This window comes from Leopardus geoffroyi, chromosome B2 (assembly GCF_018350155.1).
Source record: "Leopardus geoffroyi isolate Oge1 chromosome B2, O.geoffroyi_Oge1_pat1.0, whole genome shotgun sequence".
Lineage (NCBI taxonomy): Eukaryota > Metazoa > Chordata > Mammalia > Carnivora > Felidae > Leopardus > Leopardus geoffroyi.
The window spans coordinates 44,389,534-44,405,903 of NC_059332.1; the positions used below are offsets into that span (position 1 = coordinate 44,389,534).

At 43.4% G+C, this 16,370-nt stretch overlaps 1 protein-coding gene and 1 pseudogene across 3 annotated transcripts in view; both read right to left on the reverse strand.

Annotated features, from left to right (window-relative positions):
* Positions 1–16,370, reverse strand: part of RCAN2 (regulator of calcineurin 2) — a 276,443-nt gene that overhangs the window by 175,420 nt on the left and 84,653 nt on the right. The window lies entirely within an intron of this gene.
* LOC123608459 lies at positions 1,372–4,883 on the reverse strand (annotated as a pseudogene).

The window sequence follows — 16,370 nt, forward strand, 5'->3', positions numbered from 1 at the left end:
TTGAAACCACACCCCAAATAGGATAATATTAGGAAGTGAAGTCTTTGGGAAATAAGCCAAAGGGACGAGCCCTCGTGAATGGGATTAGTATCCTTTCAAGGAGGGGACACAAGAGCTCGCTCCATGTCTCTGCTCTCGGCCATGTGAGGACACAGCAAGAGTACGACCATCTGCAAACCAAGAAGGGGGCCCTCACCAAACCCCGGATCTGCCAGCACCTTGATCTTGGACTTAGCAGCCTCCAGAGTTGTCAGAAATACTTGTTTGTTGTTTAAGCCATCCCATCTATGGTATTTTTGTGATAGCAGCCCAAGCTGACTAAGACATACCAACATCTGCCTGGCACTGTGCGAGGTGCCAGGCAGGGATGAGATGCGAGGGTGTCCAGTGGCATGGTGAAGCTGATGAATCTACAGCTCATGTCGATTCTGATCGCTTCAGGTATTGTTCCTTATAGGCTATTACATATAATGAGTATCACCTGGGATGACAGAGATACGAAACTGAATAGAATACATTTCTAGCTTTTAGGGGATTTTTGTTCGTTACAATGATGTCAAAGAGACATCTCTCCCGTCTGATCTCAGCTACAACAACCTTGATGGCCAAAGAGTAAACAGAAACCTAGGGCATACTTCCCAGGCTTGTTGAAGTTACTGTGTTTCACAACAAATGCCCTAGTGTGGCTTCATCCATGTAACGTTCTAAAAATGACAAAATTATAGAGATGAGGAACAGAACAATGATTTCCAGGGGGTGAGGGGAAGGGGAGGCCAGAAAGGATCGTCGAAGGGAGTTCCCGTGTAGTGATGATGGAACAGTTCTCTAAGGAGAATGTCCACATATGAGACAATTTCATAGAACAACACACACACACACACACACACACACACACACTGAATAGATGTAAGATTTGGTAAAATCTGGGGCACCTGCATGGCTTAGTTGGTTAAGTATCCAACTTCAGCCCAGGTCATGATCTCACCACTGGCGAGTTCAAGCCCTGCGCTGGGCTCTTTGCTGACAGCTCAGAGCCTGGAGCCTGCTTCCAATTCTGTGTCTCCTTCTTTCTCTGCCCTTCTCCTGCTCATGCTCTGTCTCTCTCAAAAATACGTAAACGTTAAAAAAAATTTAAAAAATAAATAGAAATTGGTAAAATCTGAGTAAGCTCTATAATCTAGTTAATAGTATAATCCCAATATCAATATCCTGGTTCTGATAACGTACCATAGTTAAGTAACATGCTACCCCTGGGGAAAGCTGAAGGAAGGGTACAGGGGATCTCTCTGTACTATTTTTGCAACTTCTTCTGAGTTTATAATTATTTCCAAAAAAGTAAGAGAAAAAATCATGTATTCATTCATTTAAAACAATAATAATAGGCCCTTTATATGCAAATAAATTACTGCCCTATGATATTAAAAAGTTTTCATTTTAAGTCAGCTTTCTCTGTCCCAGAGTACCAATAATGAACCAATCATTTTTCACAATCACCTAAGCCATGCGTCCTCACCCAGCTATGAGTTATCACCACCACGTCTTTAACATATTTGATTCATAAAATTAGTATGTGCACAAATCTTTTAAATTTTGCATTCTTTTTCATGTAGGAGTTCTAATACTAGGACAATATCCCACGAGTAAATAGACTCATTATTCACGAGTAACAAAACTCAGGAATAAGCTCATTTATCACAGCATAATTTATGATGGCAGAAAACTGGAAACAACCTAAATATTCAATTAAGAACATTCTGACAGACACCAAGAATTGACGAATTGAAGGCGATCAAAACGTTATTGTAGGAGAATATTTAGTAATCTGGAAAGCTGCCCTCAGTGCTTTGCTAAGTGAAAAAAAGTTCTTCAATAGGGTACAGAATGATATGCATACACATGTATTTGCATAGTGAAACAAAAGATATTTAAATGTTAACGGTGCCTTTTCTCTGCATGATGGCATTATAGTGTTTATTTTTTGAATTATTTCAATTTTCTGAAATGTCTACAGTGAATATCTATTATGTTTGTAATAAATGTAAAATGAAAAAACGTAATTCATATATTAAGCCCAGGTTCTGTATAAACCAGTGTTTCTAAGCTGTGGTGAGTCAACGGAGTTCCAAAGATGTATTCAAAGTGGTCCATGGCTACTACTATGAGAATGTTTAATGTGGTGTTTTCATTTAGATGACAACCTTAACACAGTAATATTGACATCTTCTGGATCATCTGGACGATCATGGTACATCACAGATGACTAGAGCCCATACTGGCATTTATTTTTATGTCTGCAAGGTTGACATGGCTGCTACTCTAATTCTCACAGACTAATGAGAAAAGAAACAAGTCAAGTGTAATAGATGTATTTGTACAGCCTGCTGCACAAATTAGGGTTTGCAGAACTTCCAAGAGAGAAAGTCCTGGAGAATATGGGGCATGCCAAACTCCAAAGAACTTGAGTCAGCATTCAGTACCCAGTTCACATTGTGATCAGTGAATCAACTAGCAAAGAATATCATCAGTCACACTAAATTTAGCCAGTGTTTTATAGTGGTTGTTTTTAGTTTTGATTGTATTTAATGTTTGGCCTATATGAAAGCAACAAGTATAGGGACTTTGTGCCTATTTATTTTATTTTATTTTTGGTGCCGATTTTAAATACAGTTTTATTTAAGACACTGCATTTTCCACTTACCATACAGTGCTTACAAAGTGCAATGTTTATTTCCTTCCCCTGCACACACATTCCATATTCAAGTATCAAGGATGCCTAGTTTATTTACTACAGCAGCTTGACTTTAAAACTTCCATGGCATTTGCTACCAATTTGGGTCCTTCAAACGTCTCATGCAGAACAATGCTAGACCTATTCTCAAGTTGGCTTAATCAACCTCTTCAATGGTGGGCACAGAGGAGGCACCACCAGATGGGGGAGCTCCACCACCAGGGAAGCCCCAAAACATTCCTCCCAGCACGCCTCCTGCACTCTGGTACAGCTTGGTCATGATGGGGTTGCAGACTTTCTCTAGCTCTTTCTGCTATGTTCAAATTCTTCCTTATCAGCAGTCTGGTTCTTATCAAGCCAGTTGATGACTTCATTACACTTGTCAAGAATCTTCTGTTTGTCCTCATTGTTGATTTTGCCCTGAAGTTTTTCATTTTCAATGGTTGCTTCCCTGTTGAATGTGTGAGATTCAAGTGAATTCTTGGAAGACACTTTGTCCCACTGCCTCTCATCTTCAGCTTTGTACTTCTCGGCTTCCTGGACCATGAGCTCAATGTCTCCCTTGCTCAAGCAGCCCTTGTCCTTTGTGATGGCAATCTCGTTCTCTTTTCCTGTGCTCTTATCCACAGCAGAGACCCTGAGGATGCCATTAGCATCAATATCAAAAGTGACTTCAATCTTAGGAAAGGGGTAGGAATGGTGGTATTGCCCTTGATAAGGCAGTCATGACTCCTCTACCAGTTTCAATGCCAAGAGAAAGAGGAGTGACATTCAACAGCAGCAAATCTTGAACATTTTCAGATATTTCTCCAGAAAGAATGGCTGCCTGGGCAGCTGCATCATAAGCAACAGCCTCATCAGGGTTGATGGTCTTATTGAAGAAGACCTCCATTTCCATTGAAGAAGTCTTGAAGAAGTCTATGAACTTGGGAATATGGATAGAACCACCCACCAGGACAATATCATGGATCCAAGACTTGTCTAGTTTGGCATCCCAAAGGGCTTTTTCTACAGGGTCCAGGGTGCCGTGGAACAGGTCAGCACTTAATTCTTCAAACTGGGCGTGAGTAATAGAGGTATAGAAATTGATTCCTTCATACAAAGAATCACTCTCAATATTGGCCTGGGTGCTGGAAGAAAGTATATGCTTAGCACATTTGCGAGCAGCATGGAGGTGACGGACTGCCCTCTTGTTCTTGCTGATGTCCTTCTTACATTTACACTTGAACTCTGCAATAAAATGGTTGGCCATTCGGTTGTCAAAGTCTTTTTCACCTAAGTGGGTGTCTCTGGATGTAGATTTGACCTCAAGGATCCCATCTTCAATAGTGAGAGCTGACACATCAAAAGCGCCACTTCCGAAGTCAAAGATGAGCACATTCCTTTCAGCTCCAACCTTTTTGTCTAAGCCATAAGCAACAGCCACAGCAGTTGGTTCATTGATGAATCTGAGTACACTGAGGCCAGCAACAGTTCAGCATCATTGCTAGCTTGATGCTGAGCACCACTGAAGTAAGCACGTACTGCGACAACAGCCTTGGGAACAGTCTTCCCGAGGTGGGCCTCTGCAATTTCCTTCATCTTTGTCAAAACCAGAGAGGACATCTTTTCTGGATAGAAACAGTTTTGTCTCTCCCTTGTATTCTGCTTGGACTTTGGGCCTGCCAGCATCATTCACCACCACGAAGGGCCAATGCTTCCTATCGGACTGGACAACAGCATCGTCGAATCTACGTCCAATCAGGTGCTTGGCATCAAAAACCGTGTTGCTGGGATTCATTGCGACTGGATCCAATCAATGGTTTGGTGTCACTAAAGGTGACATAACTTGGGGTGGTTTGATTTCCCTGATCACTTCCACTTTCCTGTGCTGGAAGACACCCACACAAGAGCAGGTGGTGCCAAGATCAACGCCAACTGCAGGGTCCTTAGGTAGAGCTGCTTCCGTGTGGTCCCTGCTCAGCACAATCTGGAGAGCCAGCATGGCGTTCATGGACGCCCTGTGCCCGTTTAGCTTTGTGTTGTATTCACTCAGGCAGCATACTGTGAAAACTATTAAATTGAAGTCTAGACATTTTGTTTTCCTTTTCCAAGTGTCTGCGCACTGCTTGGGTTTGAGAAACACTGTTCTAGAACCAAAAACATTCCGGGGCACCTGGGTGGCTCAGTCGGTTAAGCGTCCGACTTTGGCTCAGGCCATGATCTCATGGTTCACGAGTTCGAGCTCCGCGTCGGGCTCTGCGCTGACAGCTCAGAGCCTGGAGCCTGCTTCGGATTCTGTGTCTCCCTTTCTCTCTGCCCCTCCTCTGTTTGCACTTTGTCTCTTTCTCAAAAATAAATCAATATTAAAAAAAAAAAACCCAAACATTCCTTATGCATGAACACAGTACCTTTAGAAGCTACATAAACTCAGGGCACTAAGATGTCACTTAACACTGACACTCCCAAGAGCATGTCACTAACCGAGAGGTGGATCCAGTTGCAAAGTTGGTCTCGATATTATTTGGCACCTCAACTACATTTTTCTTCTTCACAGACATTGTATTAAACACCATGTTAGGGTTCCAGATCAGTTGGCCAGAACCCTTTTCATGTAAAGTGTTCCTGGACCAGGAAGAACGATATGTCCTGGGGTACATTTGAAATCCCTTCTTTTTTCATTAGACCAGGAAACATTTCATAGCAGAGGTTTGGGGCTACCTGTCCTTGTCTTCCACTTCATTCCAGGACAACCTTTTCTATAAATCTAAGCAGCTCTTCCTCCTAAAAGCGTTCCCTGCCACAAAACAAATGCTATTATACGTTCATATAATCGCCCAAGGTTTTACAAACAGCTTGACAGGGCCTGTCTTACTGATTCCTTATATTGCAGCAGCTTGATATATAAGCATTAAAATTCTCATCTTATAGATATCGAAACTAATTTTCAGAGAGGTTAAGTGACTTTCCCGTGGTCAAACAGCTAGTAACAAAATATGCCTAAAGTAGAAGTGTTTGATTCCAATTCTCCGATTTTTCTCCCCCAACCCCTGGGAATAACTCACAACTATTTCTCTTTCCTAGGTCATTAGGAGGAGTAAAATATTTAGTTAACAAAACTTCTTCTGCATGACGAATAATAAACACTTAACTCCCTGAGATACTTGCATTTTCAAAGCAGAACGCCAGGTTGCCCAAATCTATAACATCGAGAACGGCGGAAAAGATGTGTTTGTTTCCTAGGGTTGCAAATTACCACAAACCCAGTGCTTTCCAACAACAGAAATGCATTCTCTCACAGTTTTGGAAGCCAGAGGTGTGAAATCAAGGTGCTGGCAAGGTTGGTTCCTTCTGGAGGCTTCAGGGCACAGTCCCTTTCCAAGCCTCTCTCCTAGCTCCTGTGGCTGCTGGCTGTCCTGGATGTGCCCTGACCTACAGACACATCACTCCAATCCCTGCCACCATATTCCTATCACCTTCTCTTCTGCGTTCTCCCCTTCTCCTTTCCTCTTCTCAGGACACTTGTCATTGGATGTGGGGCTCACCCTCATCCAGGAGGATCTTATCTTGAGATCTTTAACTTAATTATATTTGCAATGACACTTTTATCAAATAAAGCCCCATTCACAGGTTCTGAATGGACCTATCTTTGGAGGTGGGGCACAATTCGAACCACTGCACGAGGGTAACTCCAAAGTGAACACCCCTGTTCCTGGAATACACGAGGCAACTCAGCAATCCTATATCCCACCCGCTATCTTCTAGCCAAAAACAAATGTCCTGCGTCTGGAAATTTCCTCCAGGTTCTGGATTCCACCTCTGGTTTCCACCTCTAATTGTTGGTTTCCCATCTTTATGTATTCTGCCAAAAACTGGAATTTCTTCTCTACCTCGCCTGTTCATGCGACCACCTCCACTGGGAGGGCTGCCTGGTTTTCACTGGTTTCTCTACCTGGCATGGTCTTCCACTCTCCTGGGTACTTACTCAAGTCCACTGAATCCAGACTTCCAAGAAAGCTCATTGCCCACCCCTCTCATCCTCAACTACCATTTATCTTGAACCAGAATGCTAACATCGGGGAGACATGACTCGTTGCTCTCAGAGGTGAAGGCAGCACTGCCCTGCCTGGGAATCAGTTTCTCCCATTAGTTCCTGACAGTTGATGCTTTTCGTTGCTACTTTCTTTCTCTTGCCCCTGCCCTCACATCGGCATCTATTCCTGTGGCCCAGAAATCCCAGGCATTGTCCATGCCCCACTGCATGTAGGGGAGACCTGGCTCAGGGCTCCCGTGGCCACTATCCCATAGCAGTGGGGCAAAAAGGTGGTACTGGCAATTTTCAAGAAAAAAAAAAATGACCAATATTTGTAGGAAAAGAAAGGCTTCTCTCTGCCTTGGACCCTATTCTCTATGGCCGGTGGCACTTCTTAAAATACCTCCTCCACCGACCACCGGAAGGAGAGACACCCATGATGGTTGTTGAAAATGCACCTTTCTGAGCCCAATTCAAGGCCACTGTAACAAAACCTCTGTGAAAAGACAGAGAACTCAGTTTTTTAGCAAGTTTCCTAGTGATCCTCTTACAACTAGATTCCGAGAACCGTCACCCAGGATAATCAGAGGGACAAAACTCAGCCATGCTTCCCGGCATCAGCAGGCAACTTCTGCCCCCACACAGAACACTTCCTGCAGCACGAGTTTGCCCACAGTTTCGGATCAGAACCTCCTGGCTCCAGAATCACCTTTCCTCCTCTGTCCTTACCACTCAGGCAGGAACCAGCCCACGGTCTTATCTCTTTCCGCTTTGGTTTTGGGGTAGGTGTTGCCCATCCCTGCAACTGGGCCATTCATTGCCAGTGCCCCCCAAGAGTCTCCTTTGAGTTTTGGAAAGAGGGTGGAGATTTGGGTGCCTTTCCCCACGAGCTCTAATTATCAAAGGTAAGAAGTGCAGAGAGGAAAAAAGAGCCGCACAAGATGCCCCAACCCTTTCCCCAGGAGGAGGTGTGCCTGCCTGACTTTGACTTGTGTAGTGCAGGAGGCTGGTCCGTGCGTGCGGCCCCCAGTCTGAGTACGCTCAGGTCAGTTTCAAAGTAACTTGTGAACTGTGCAAGCGGAGGTAGTGGGTGTCACTTTAATTTCTGCTTGAACATCTCCCTGAAGCTTTCCAAGTCCTCCACAATCATTAGCATATCTTCAGGGATGTGGCAAACGGCGTTAATGGTAAATATACATATACTGATTCACTGGACAATGAAAATACTCATCGTCAAGTCAGATGTCTTTCTGCCACTCCCAGCAGAGCCCAGAGAAGTCGGATGCCTGAGACTTCGCCCTTATAATGAGGTGGAAGCTTGTGGACAGATGCATAAATAAATAAATAAATAAATAAGAAAGCTCTGGAAAACAGTGCTTGTGATTTGGGGAACTTGGTAATGTTGCCACTAACATATTAGGAATGAATGTATCTGAAATGCTGAAGTAGCAGAAGTTTGAGTACAAAACCCAGAAACTTGAAAGAACTGGATTCAGCCTACCAACCAGCACCTAGTTACCCAGCACTTATTATGTGCTAAAAAAAATATTTTACATGTGTGTTGTTTGTCTAGATAAGTGTCCGTGTGTGTGCGTGTGTGTGTGTGTGTGTGTTGCAATAAAAAATAATTCTGCAAGCTCCGGCTGCTGGGCAGTTCTTGACCTTGGATGTTTAGCTTTTCAAAGGCCTGCTGGCTAGATTTAGGTTAGTGGGATGTACCATTAAAGGGTGGTATCTAGAATGTATTTTTCATTCCTACCTACCCTTCCCTGCTCCCACACTCTTTAAAATAGATCTTCACACAGAGAGAATTATTAACAGTAGCAAAACTTTTTTTTTTTTTTTTTAATTTTTTTTTCCACGTTTATTTATTTTTGGGACAGAGAGAGACAGAGCATGAACGGGGGAGGGGCAGAGAGAGAGAGAGAGGGAGACACAGAATCAGAAACAGGCTCTGGGCTCCGAGCCATCATCCCAGAGCCCGACGCGGGGCTCGAACTCACAGACCGTGAGATCGTGACCTGGCTGAAGTCGGACGCTTAACCGACTGCGCCACCCAGGCGCCCCCAGTAGCAAAACTTTTACATGCACAGAAAAAGTTTACAAAAACCTCCCAAGATAATTGTATCCTGCTGCACAGCGAGCAAGTGTTCTGGGCCTCTGAGGGGAGGATTTGCTACTTGGTATTTGTGTTTTAGGGCAGGGTATGGGGGTAGTGGTATAATCTCAGAGGAGGTGATCTGGAAGGGGATATTGTTACTCTTTTGATCACAGACCACGCTGCTTGAAATATTAATCTTTATAACTTCATAACCACTAAGTATTTATATCTAAGGTGCTATACAAAGGTAATTTGCTATAAAGTGAGTACTATACTTTTGCTTATGTTATTTGGGATCTGCTCATGAAAGCTGTTCTCGAAACCCTGCTTTTGTTCACACTGACCCTCCGGCCTGGTCTAGAGTATCTTACTAGCTGTATATTCAATTCTTTTTTTTTTTTCAACGTTTATTTATTTTTGGGACAGAGAGAGACAGAGCATGAACGGGGGAGGGGCAGCGAGAGAGGGAGACACAGAATCAGAAACAGGCTCCAGGCTCTGAGCCATCAGCCCAGAGCCCGACGCGGGGCTCGAACTCCCGGACCGCGAGATCGTGACCTGAGCCGAAGTCGGACGCTTAACCGACTGCGCCACCCAGGCGCCCCTATATTCAATTCTTAAATGTGGCTTGGAATAGAAATTACTCTAGAAATTTAAATAGAACCCACGAAATAAGTATACTTTTAGTACAGTTTAGAAATGTAGTTCTTTGAGATACATCGAATATATCGGTTTTGAATCTGTCAATTTCTTTCTAATACAAAGAAACTATCAGATGTTAAATGTTGCAAAGGCAGAAGAAAAGGCTAACCTGGTAGTAAAATGGAGGGCAGGGTCTAGGAAATCTGAGATATATGACACTGGGCACACTGCTTCCCACATTGTTATATCCGCTTCCCCATGGAAATCTATAGAAACACGCACACACACACACATACACACACACACACACACAGACACACACACAACCCCCTACAAGACTGTACCACAGATATTATTTCCTTTTCCACATACCAGGGGTAAAAGCACCCACTTCCCCAAATTCTGAGCAGTTCTTTCTTCTAAAGAAAACCAGTTACGATCTCATGAGTGTAATTAATTACAAAAAATTAATTGCAAAAATTACACAATAGCTGGATGCAACCTATTTTGCAATAAAAGATGGCATATCAGTAAATTTAATCTGCAAAGATTCATACTACCATCTTATAACAGGCTTGGGAAATTTGGATATGAGAGTCTCCGTGCATACTCAATGTAAAAAAAAATAAAGATAGATATGTAATTTTCTCAAATAAAGTCATTGCTCCAAATGTCATTAAATTCTGGCAGATATTTCTTGGTCTGTTTCATTTCTTTCTTAGGCTTCAAATACGCTTATCAAAGCCATAAACCTTTGGTCCAGTCCTCACTGATCTCAGCCTTCACAGCATTAATGATTTTGATGGGAGACCAGGGACGGCTGTTTGAGGTTTATAGCAATTTGAAACAAATGTTTCCATCCACTCTTTCTGTTCATGTTCATATAAGACTCAAGAGAGAAAGAGGTCTTGTGCTCTGCTTTTAGTAAACCCTTTGCTTTAACGTAAGTTGTCTGTGAACACTTTAAAAGACACACTTCACACTTTTAGAAGCCACCTCCTTGAATGACTTGGCTACAAATTATCAGTGAACTTTCAGTGTAAATAACAGCATTTTAATCCCTTCTACTTTATGCTTTATTCCCATCATGTTTCAAAAAACTAGACAAGTAGCTGATGGTTTCTCTGAAATAAAAATCACCGTATTTCATTTGGAGACTAGGTATATACAATTAGGTATGGGGGGATTCAGGAACAAATATCCAAAAACTAAGTCCTCCGACCTCCACTGTCCACTAAAGGTGACAGAGACCTCTAAAGTTGACCCTAAAACCCCAAAGTCTCATGGGGAGCCTGGGTGGCTCAGTAGGTTAAGCATCTGATTCTTGGTTTCAGCTCAGGTCATGATCTCATGGTTCGTGAGTTCAAGCCCCACATCAAGCTTTGTGCTGACAGTGCAGAGCCTGCTTGGGATTCTCTCTCTCCCTCCCTCTCTCTCTGTCTCTCTCTGCCCCTCTCCTGCTCTCTCTCTCTCTCTCTCTTTCTTGCAAAATAAATAAATAAACTTAAAAAAATTTTAAACCCCAAAGTCTGAGCTCCTGGAGCATGGGAGGGAGATGGTATTGTGTCCCAGTACCAGAAAAATATTCAATGGCTCTTTTCCTCCTGAACTCTTATCACTGGACTGTTTGGTCAAGCAGCCATAGACTGCCAGTGGGGTGGGGAACAGGGAGGAGGCAGCCAAGGAGATAAAGGCCAAGGTGCAGAAACACAACACAGTAAGAGGTCCCTTTTAGCATCCTCAGCATAGTCAGATTTACATGAAAGCAGGATCAAAACTAATGCAGTCAAGAGCCAATGACAGTATATGCTGCTATTTTTAAAATATATCTTTCCTCAAACAGGTAGCAACCACTCAAATAAAAGATCTCAGTAAGAATTGAAACTTGGATTTCTCATGAGAAACAACAAAGTAATGATTTAGACCGTTTTAAACAGCTGCTTTATCTAAGTCTCCAAGGAGAATTTCAAGAAGACTCAGGCAAAGCATCCATCTTTAAAAAGTCCACATTCAAAGAGTAGTAAGGACAGGACAAATACAGTAGTCTGATTGTTCAGAAGAACAAAAGCATTCTTGTTGCCGGGAACTGCTTCATGGACAGGGCACTAGACCTTGAAGGATGAGGATTTTTTGAAATAGCGGTGGAATTTGGGGGAAAGGAATCCACTTCAGGAGTGATAATTTTATATCATTTTAATTTTGTATTTGTTGATATCCAGCTTTGTGACAGGGTCAGGAAGTTTGTATTTGTCATAAGTTATTTAGGCGACTTCATGTGCAACCAAGTTTGGAAACCCATACCTTGACCTACAGCTGTGGTTCTCCCAAGTGTGGTCCCTGGACCCGTAGCCTCAAAATTAGCATGTCCTCGGAACCTGTTAGACAGACAAATGCTCAGGGCCCTCGGCGGACCTACGAAGCAGAATCCTTAAGGGTGGGGCCTGCGGATTTTAACTAGAAGCCAGGGAAATGGGATGTAGGTGAGGTTTAGACCCACTGGCCTACAGAGATGCCAAAGTTCCCAAGGTGCCTCTTCAGGCGATTCCTGAGAATTTCTGATGCATGGGTAATTTAACAGTACTAGATAAAAAGAAAGGTGAGGGGCACCAGGGTGACCCAGGTTAAGCGTTCGACTCTTGATCTCGGCTCACATCATGATCTCATGGTTCGTAGGACTGAGCCCCGCATCGGGCTCCGTGCTGACAGCGTGAAGACTGCTTGGGAGTCTCTCCTTCTCTCTCTCTCTGCCTCTCCCCGACTCATGCACGTACACATGCTCTTTCTCTCTCTCTTTTTAAAAAGGTAATATTAAAGAGGTTAGAGTGGAAGAGAGCCAAAGCATAAAAGACTCTTAAAAACTGAGAACAAACTGAGGGTTGATGGGAGGTGGGAGGGAGGGGAGGGTGGGTGATGGGTATTGAGGAGGGCACCTGTTGGGATGAGCACTGGGTGTTGTATGGAAACCAATTTGACAATAAACTTCATATATTGAAAAAATAAAATAAAATAAAATAAAAAGGTAATATTGACTGTAGTTTAAAGTAAACTACAAAAAATTAAAAAAATAAAGGTGAGATTACATAATCTTACAGAGGGGCCGATCTTTAGAAGCATGCCTCTAAAGGAAGAGAGAAGAAAAGGAATAATACTGATAGGGGACTATATAAAAATAAAACCTTTGTGTGTCCCGAAGAAGTATAATTAAACAAGAAATTGGAGATTAAAATGGAATGGTACTAGCCGACGCTGAAACCGCTCATCTGGAAGAAGCGGCTTTGACTTTTCAAAGTCGTCAATATGTCGAGATTGATATTTACAAAATCCGTGATTATTCTCTCAGGAGGGAAGCTGTTTATAAAACAACTTCTGAGGATTTTCTGGTCGGAGTCCTTCTGGAATCAGTCACATCTTGTTTCCTAGGCAGCCTGTGTCCGATACCTTGAAGAGATAGCTTTCGTTGACAATGTTCCTATTACTCCCCTACGGGTAGCTCCCACTGCTCTGTTGCACATTCTTCTGCCCAGGTACCTGTTTACATGTTTAGAGCCATCCGATACGAGGCTAAACAGCTGTGATGTCTGCAGGCTCTTCGTGGCAACCTGCTGCAGATGGGACCAGCTGGTGAGCTGTTCACCCCGCTACACGGGCTCTCTTTGTCCTGCTATGGAAGATGGTGACTCATTAGCTCACCCTGGCCTCCCTTCTGTTGGAAAAGCAGAACCGGATGTGCTGCCCTTCATGTACCGAAGATTCTGCTAGGAGGGAAGCGTGTCTAATTTTGAATATTTCCAGCACTGCTCCTATTTCTGGGAATGGTGACAGATTGAAGTTCAGTGCTACCACTAGGATGCCTAGTGCAGCGACCAAGGTTAGGGTACCGTTCCCGCCAGCCAAAGAGAGCAAAGCTGCCAGCCCACACAGAGAAGAGACTCACTTGCTTGGCCTCTCCATTTGATGCTCTATGTGACCGAGCATAACCAGATAAAAAGGAATAGGAAAGGGATCGGTCAGGGGCTTGGCAAGGAACGACATTTCTGCATGGTTTGTTGTTGTTGCTTCTTCGAGCAGGAAGTAGTTTGACCAAGAAAAATGCCACCTTCCTAGGGATGCTTGGCCTCACGTTTACTCCTGCACGTTGTTTTTGCATGTCAGAAAATCAAGAGGAGCGAAGAAAGGGCCAACCCTCACCTAGGATCTTGGGACCTGAGACATTGCAGGGCCCATGAATTTCATAGTGTGAGGTCAAACCACAAAAATCCAAACCCAGATCACTTGCCATTCGGCTGTCTTTTAAATTATGCAAATAGAATAGATTCCTTAGATGTTGATTCATTTGAATGCAAAAGTTATCTTGGAGTTTTTAGAAACACAGTTCGTAAATATTAGGAATTCTGTGTAAAGGAAGGGAATAGTCTAAAATGATTTTTCAATGTTCTCATCCAGTCCCAGAATCCTACTGATTCACTTGCTTTTGTATACAACTCTACGAGCAAATATAAATGCAATAACTAAAAATTACATTTAGTAGATACATAAAGGTTATATAATAAGACCAGAAATATTATTACAGAGTCTGTTCTTACATTATTATTCGCCTTTCGAAGGTTTCTTAATTCCTTTATGGACTTTAAATACCACTTAATCACTTCTGGCTGCAGTTCAATTCATATATTCAATTGATCTGTATGGCAATGCACTTCTAAAACATATGCTATAGATATTTACAACTAGACTCCATACTTTCATTCCACAATGTCAAGAGAGGAGAGGCCGAAAGGGATGAACTGCAGTTTGTATCCATGCAAGTCCTAGACCATTTTCTCCAAAAGCACTTCTGTAACAGGCTCTCAAAAGCCTTCCTTCCCTCTTTCTCTCCCTCCCTTCCTTCCTTCCCTCTTTCCTTCTTCCTCCCTCACTCCCTCCCTGGGTCCCTCCCTATGCAGAAAGAGCCTGTCATCTACCAGGAACTATGCCAATGTTTTACTCTCTTTCATCTTTTACACATTTTTCTCCATGTAAAAGTTCAAAAAATATTTTTGCCCAATGCTTTGAGATAGCAGGTGATGTGAGATATATCAATAACAGACCCCATTCTTTCTGAAGTTGATTAGGATTTGCTAAAAAGCCTGATAGTAAACAACACATCAGGTATTTGACATCGTATGTCTCCACCTTCTGGCCACAAGGCAGAAAGGCATATGCCTGAAAGATAGTTAACCAGTTCTGGGAACGGGCCAGCTTTTACAAATGGAATCTCTTGGCTGTTACTACAGCGTTCAAATATTTTCTGAAAGCCTCGTCTGGGTGTGGTTCCAGATAAGAAGCAGACTCATAAGAATAGTTGGTAGGAAACATTATTTTCTTATTTTGTGAAAAATCCTACCTTATATAAGAGCAAATCTTTGAACAACCCAAGCGCACATAGCTTAACAATGTTATTTGCAAAATACTCAAATGTTAACAAGGATAATATGATGTTGAGCTATTTGTCAATTTGTGGTTTTCAAAGTCCTTTCATATCCATGACGTTGGTCATCATTACCATGGAAAGGTGGCTGGGGGGCTGCCGGGGTGGCTCAGTCAGTTCAGCATCAGACTTCGGCTCAGATTTGTGAGTTCTAGCCCCACATGTGGCTCACTGCTCTCAGTGCAGAGCCTGCTTCAGAGCCTCTGTCCCTCCTGCTCTCTGCCCCTGCCCTGCTCACGCTCTCTCTTTCAAAAAAGAAAGGTGGCTGGCACATGTAAGAAACAGAGTTGGGGAGAGAACTCATGGGCTTTATAGTTCAACAGGGACAGGTGTGCTTATCAGCAACTCCATTTTTTTCCCACGTAACCATAAACAAATACCTTAAACTTCTGAAGACACTTACTTCAAATATCAAACAGTGAGAAGAGCCTGTGGTGGCGGGGAAGATCACACAGAATATATAGCTTATTTAAAAGTACAGAGAATGCCCAGGGGCGCCTGGGTGGCGCAGTCGGTTAAGCGTCCGACTTCAGCCAGGTCACGATCTCGCGGTCCGTGAGTTCGAGCCCCGCGTCGGGCTCTTGGCTAATGGCTCGGAGCCTGGAGCCTGCTTCCGATTCTGTGTCTCCCTCTCTCTCTGCCCCTCCCCCGTTCATGCTCTGTCTCTCTCTGTACCAAAAATAAATAAACGTTGAAAAAAAAAATAAAAAAAATAAAAGTACAGAGAATACCCGATGACAGATGAATAGATACGCCAAATGACGTACAGTAGTCCCTCCCTTTACCCACGGTTTTGCCTTCCACGGTTTCAGTCACCCATGGTCAACTGAGGCCTGGAAGCGGATCTCCTTCTGCTGACATAGTCAGGAGGTCAACAGCAGCCTCACACCACATCACAGGGTCTATGTCATTGCTCTCACCCCATCTCATCACGTGGGCACGTTTTCATCCCACACCATCACCAGAAGGAGGCTGAGTGCGGCACAAAATATTTTGAGAGAGACAGAGAGAGACCATATTTGCATAACTTTCATTACAGCACATTGTACAATTATTCTGTTTTATTACCAGTTCCTATTAATCTCCTACTGTGCCTAACTTATAAATTAAATGTTACCATAGGTATGTATGTACAGGATAAAAATATTTTACCTCTAGGGGTCAGCACTATCCATGGTTTTGGGCATCCGCCGGGAGTCTTAGAACGTGCACCCCACGGATAAGAGGGGACTAGAAATACTGTTCAGTCTTGGGGCGCCTGGGTGGCGCAGTCGGTTAAGCGTCCAACTTCAGCCAGGTCATGGTCCATGAGTTCGAGCCCCGCGTCAGGCTCTGGGCTGATGGCCTGGAGACTGTTTCCGATTCTGTGTCTCCCTCTCTCTCTGCCCCTCCCCCGTTCATGCTCTGTCTCTCTCTGTCC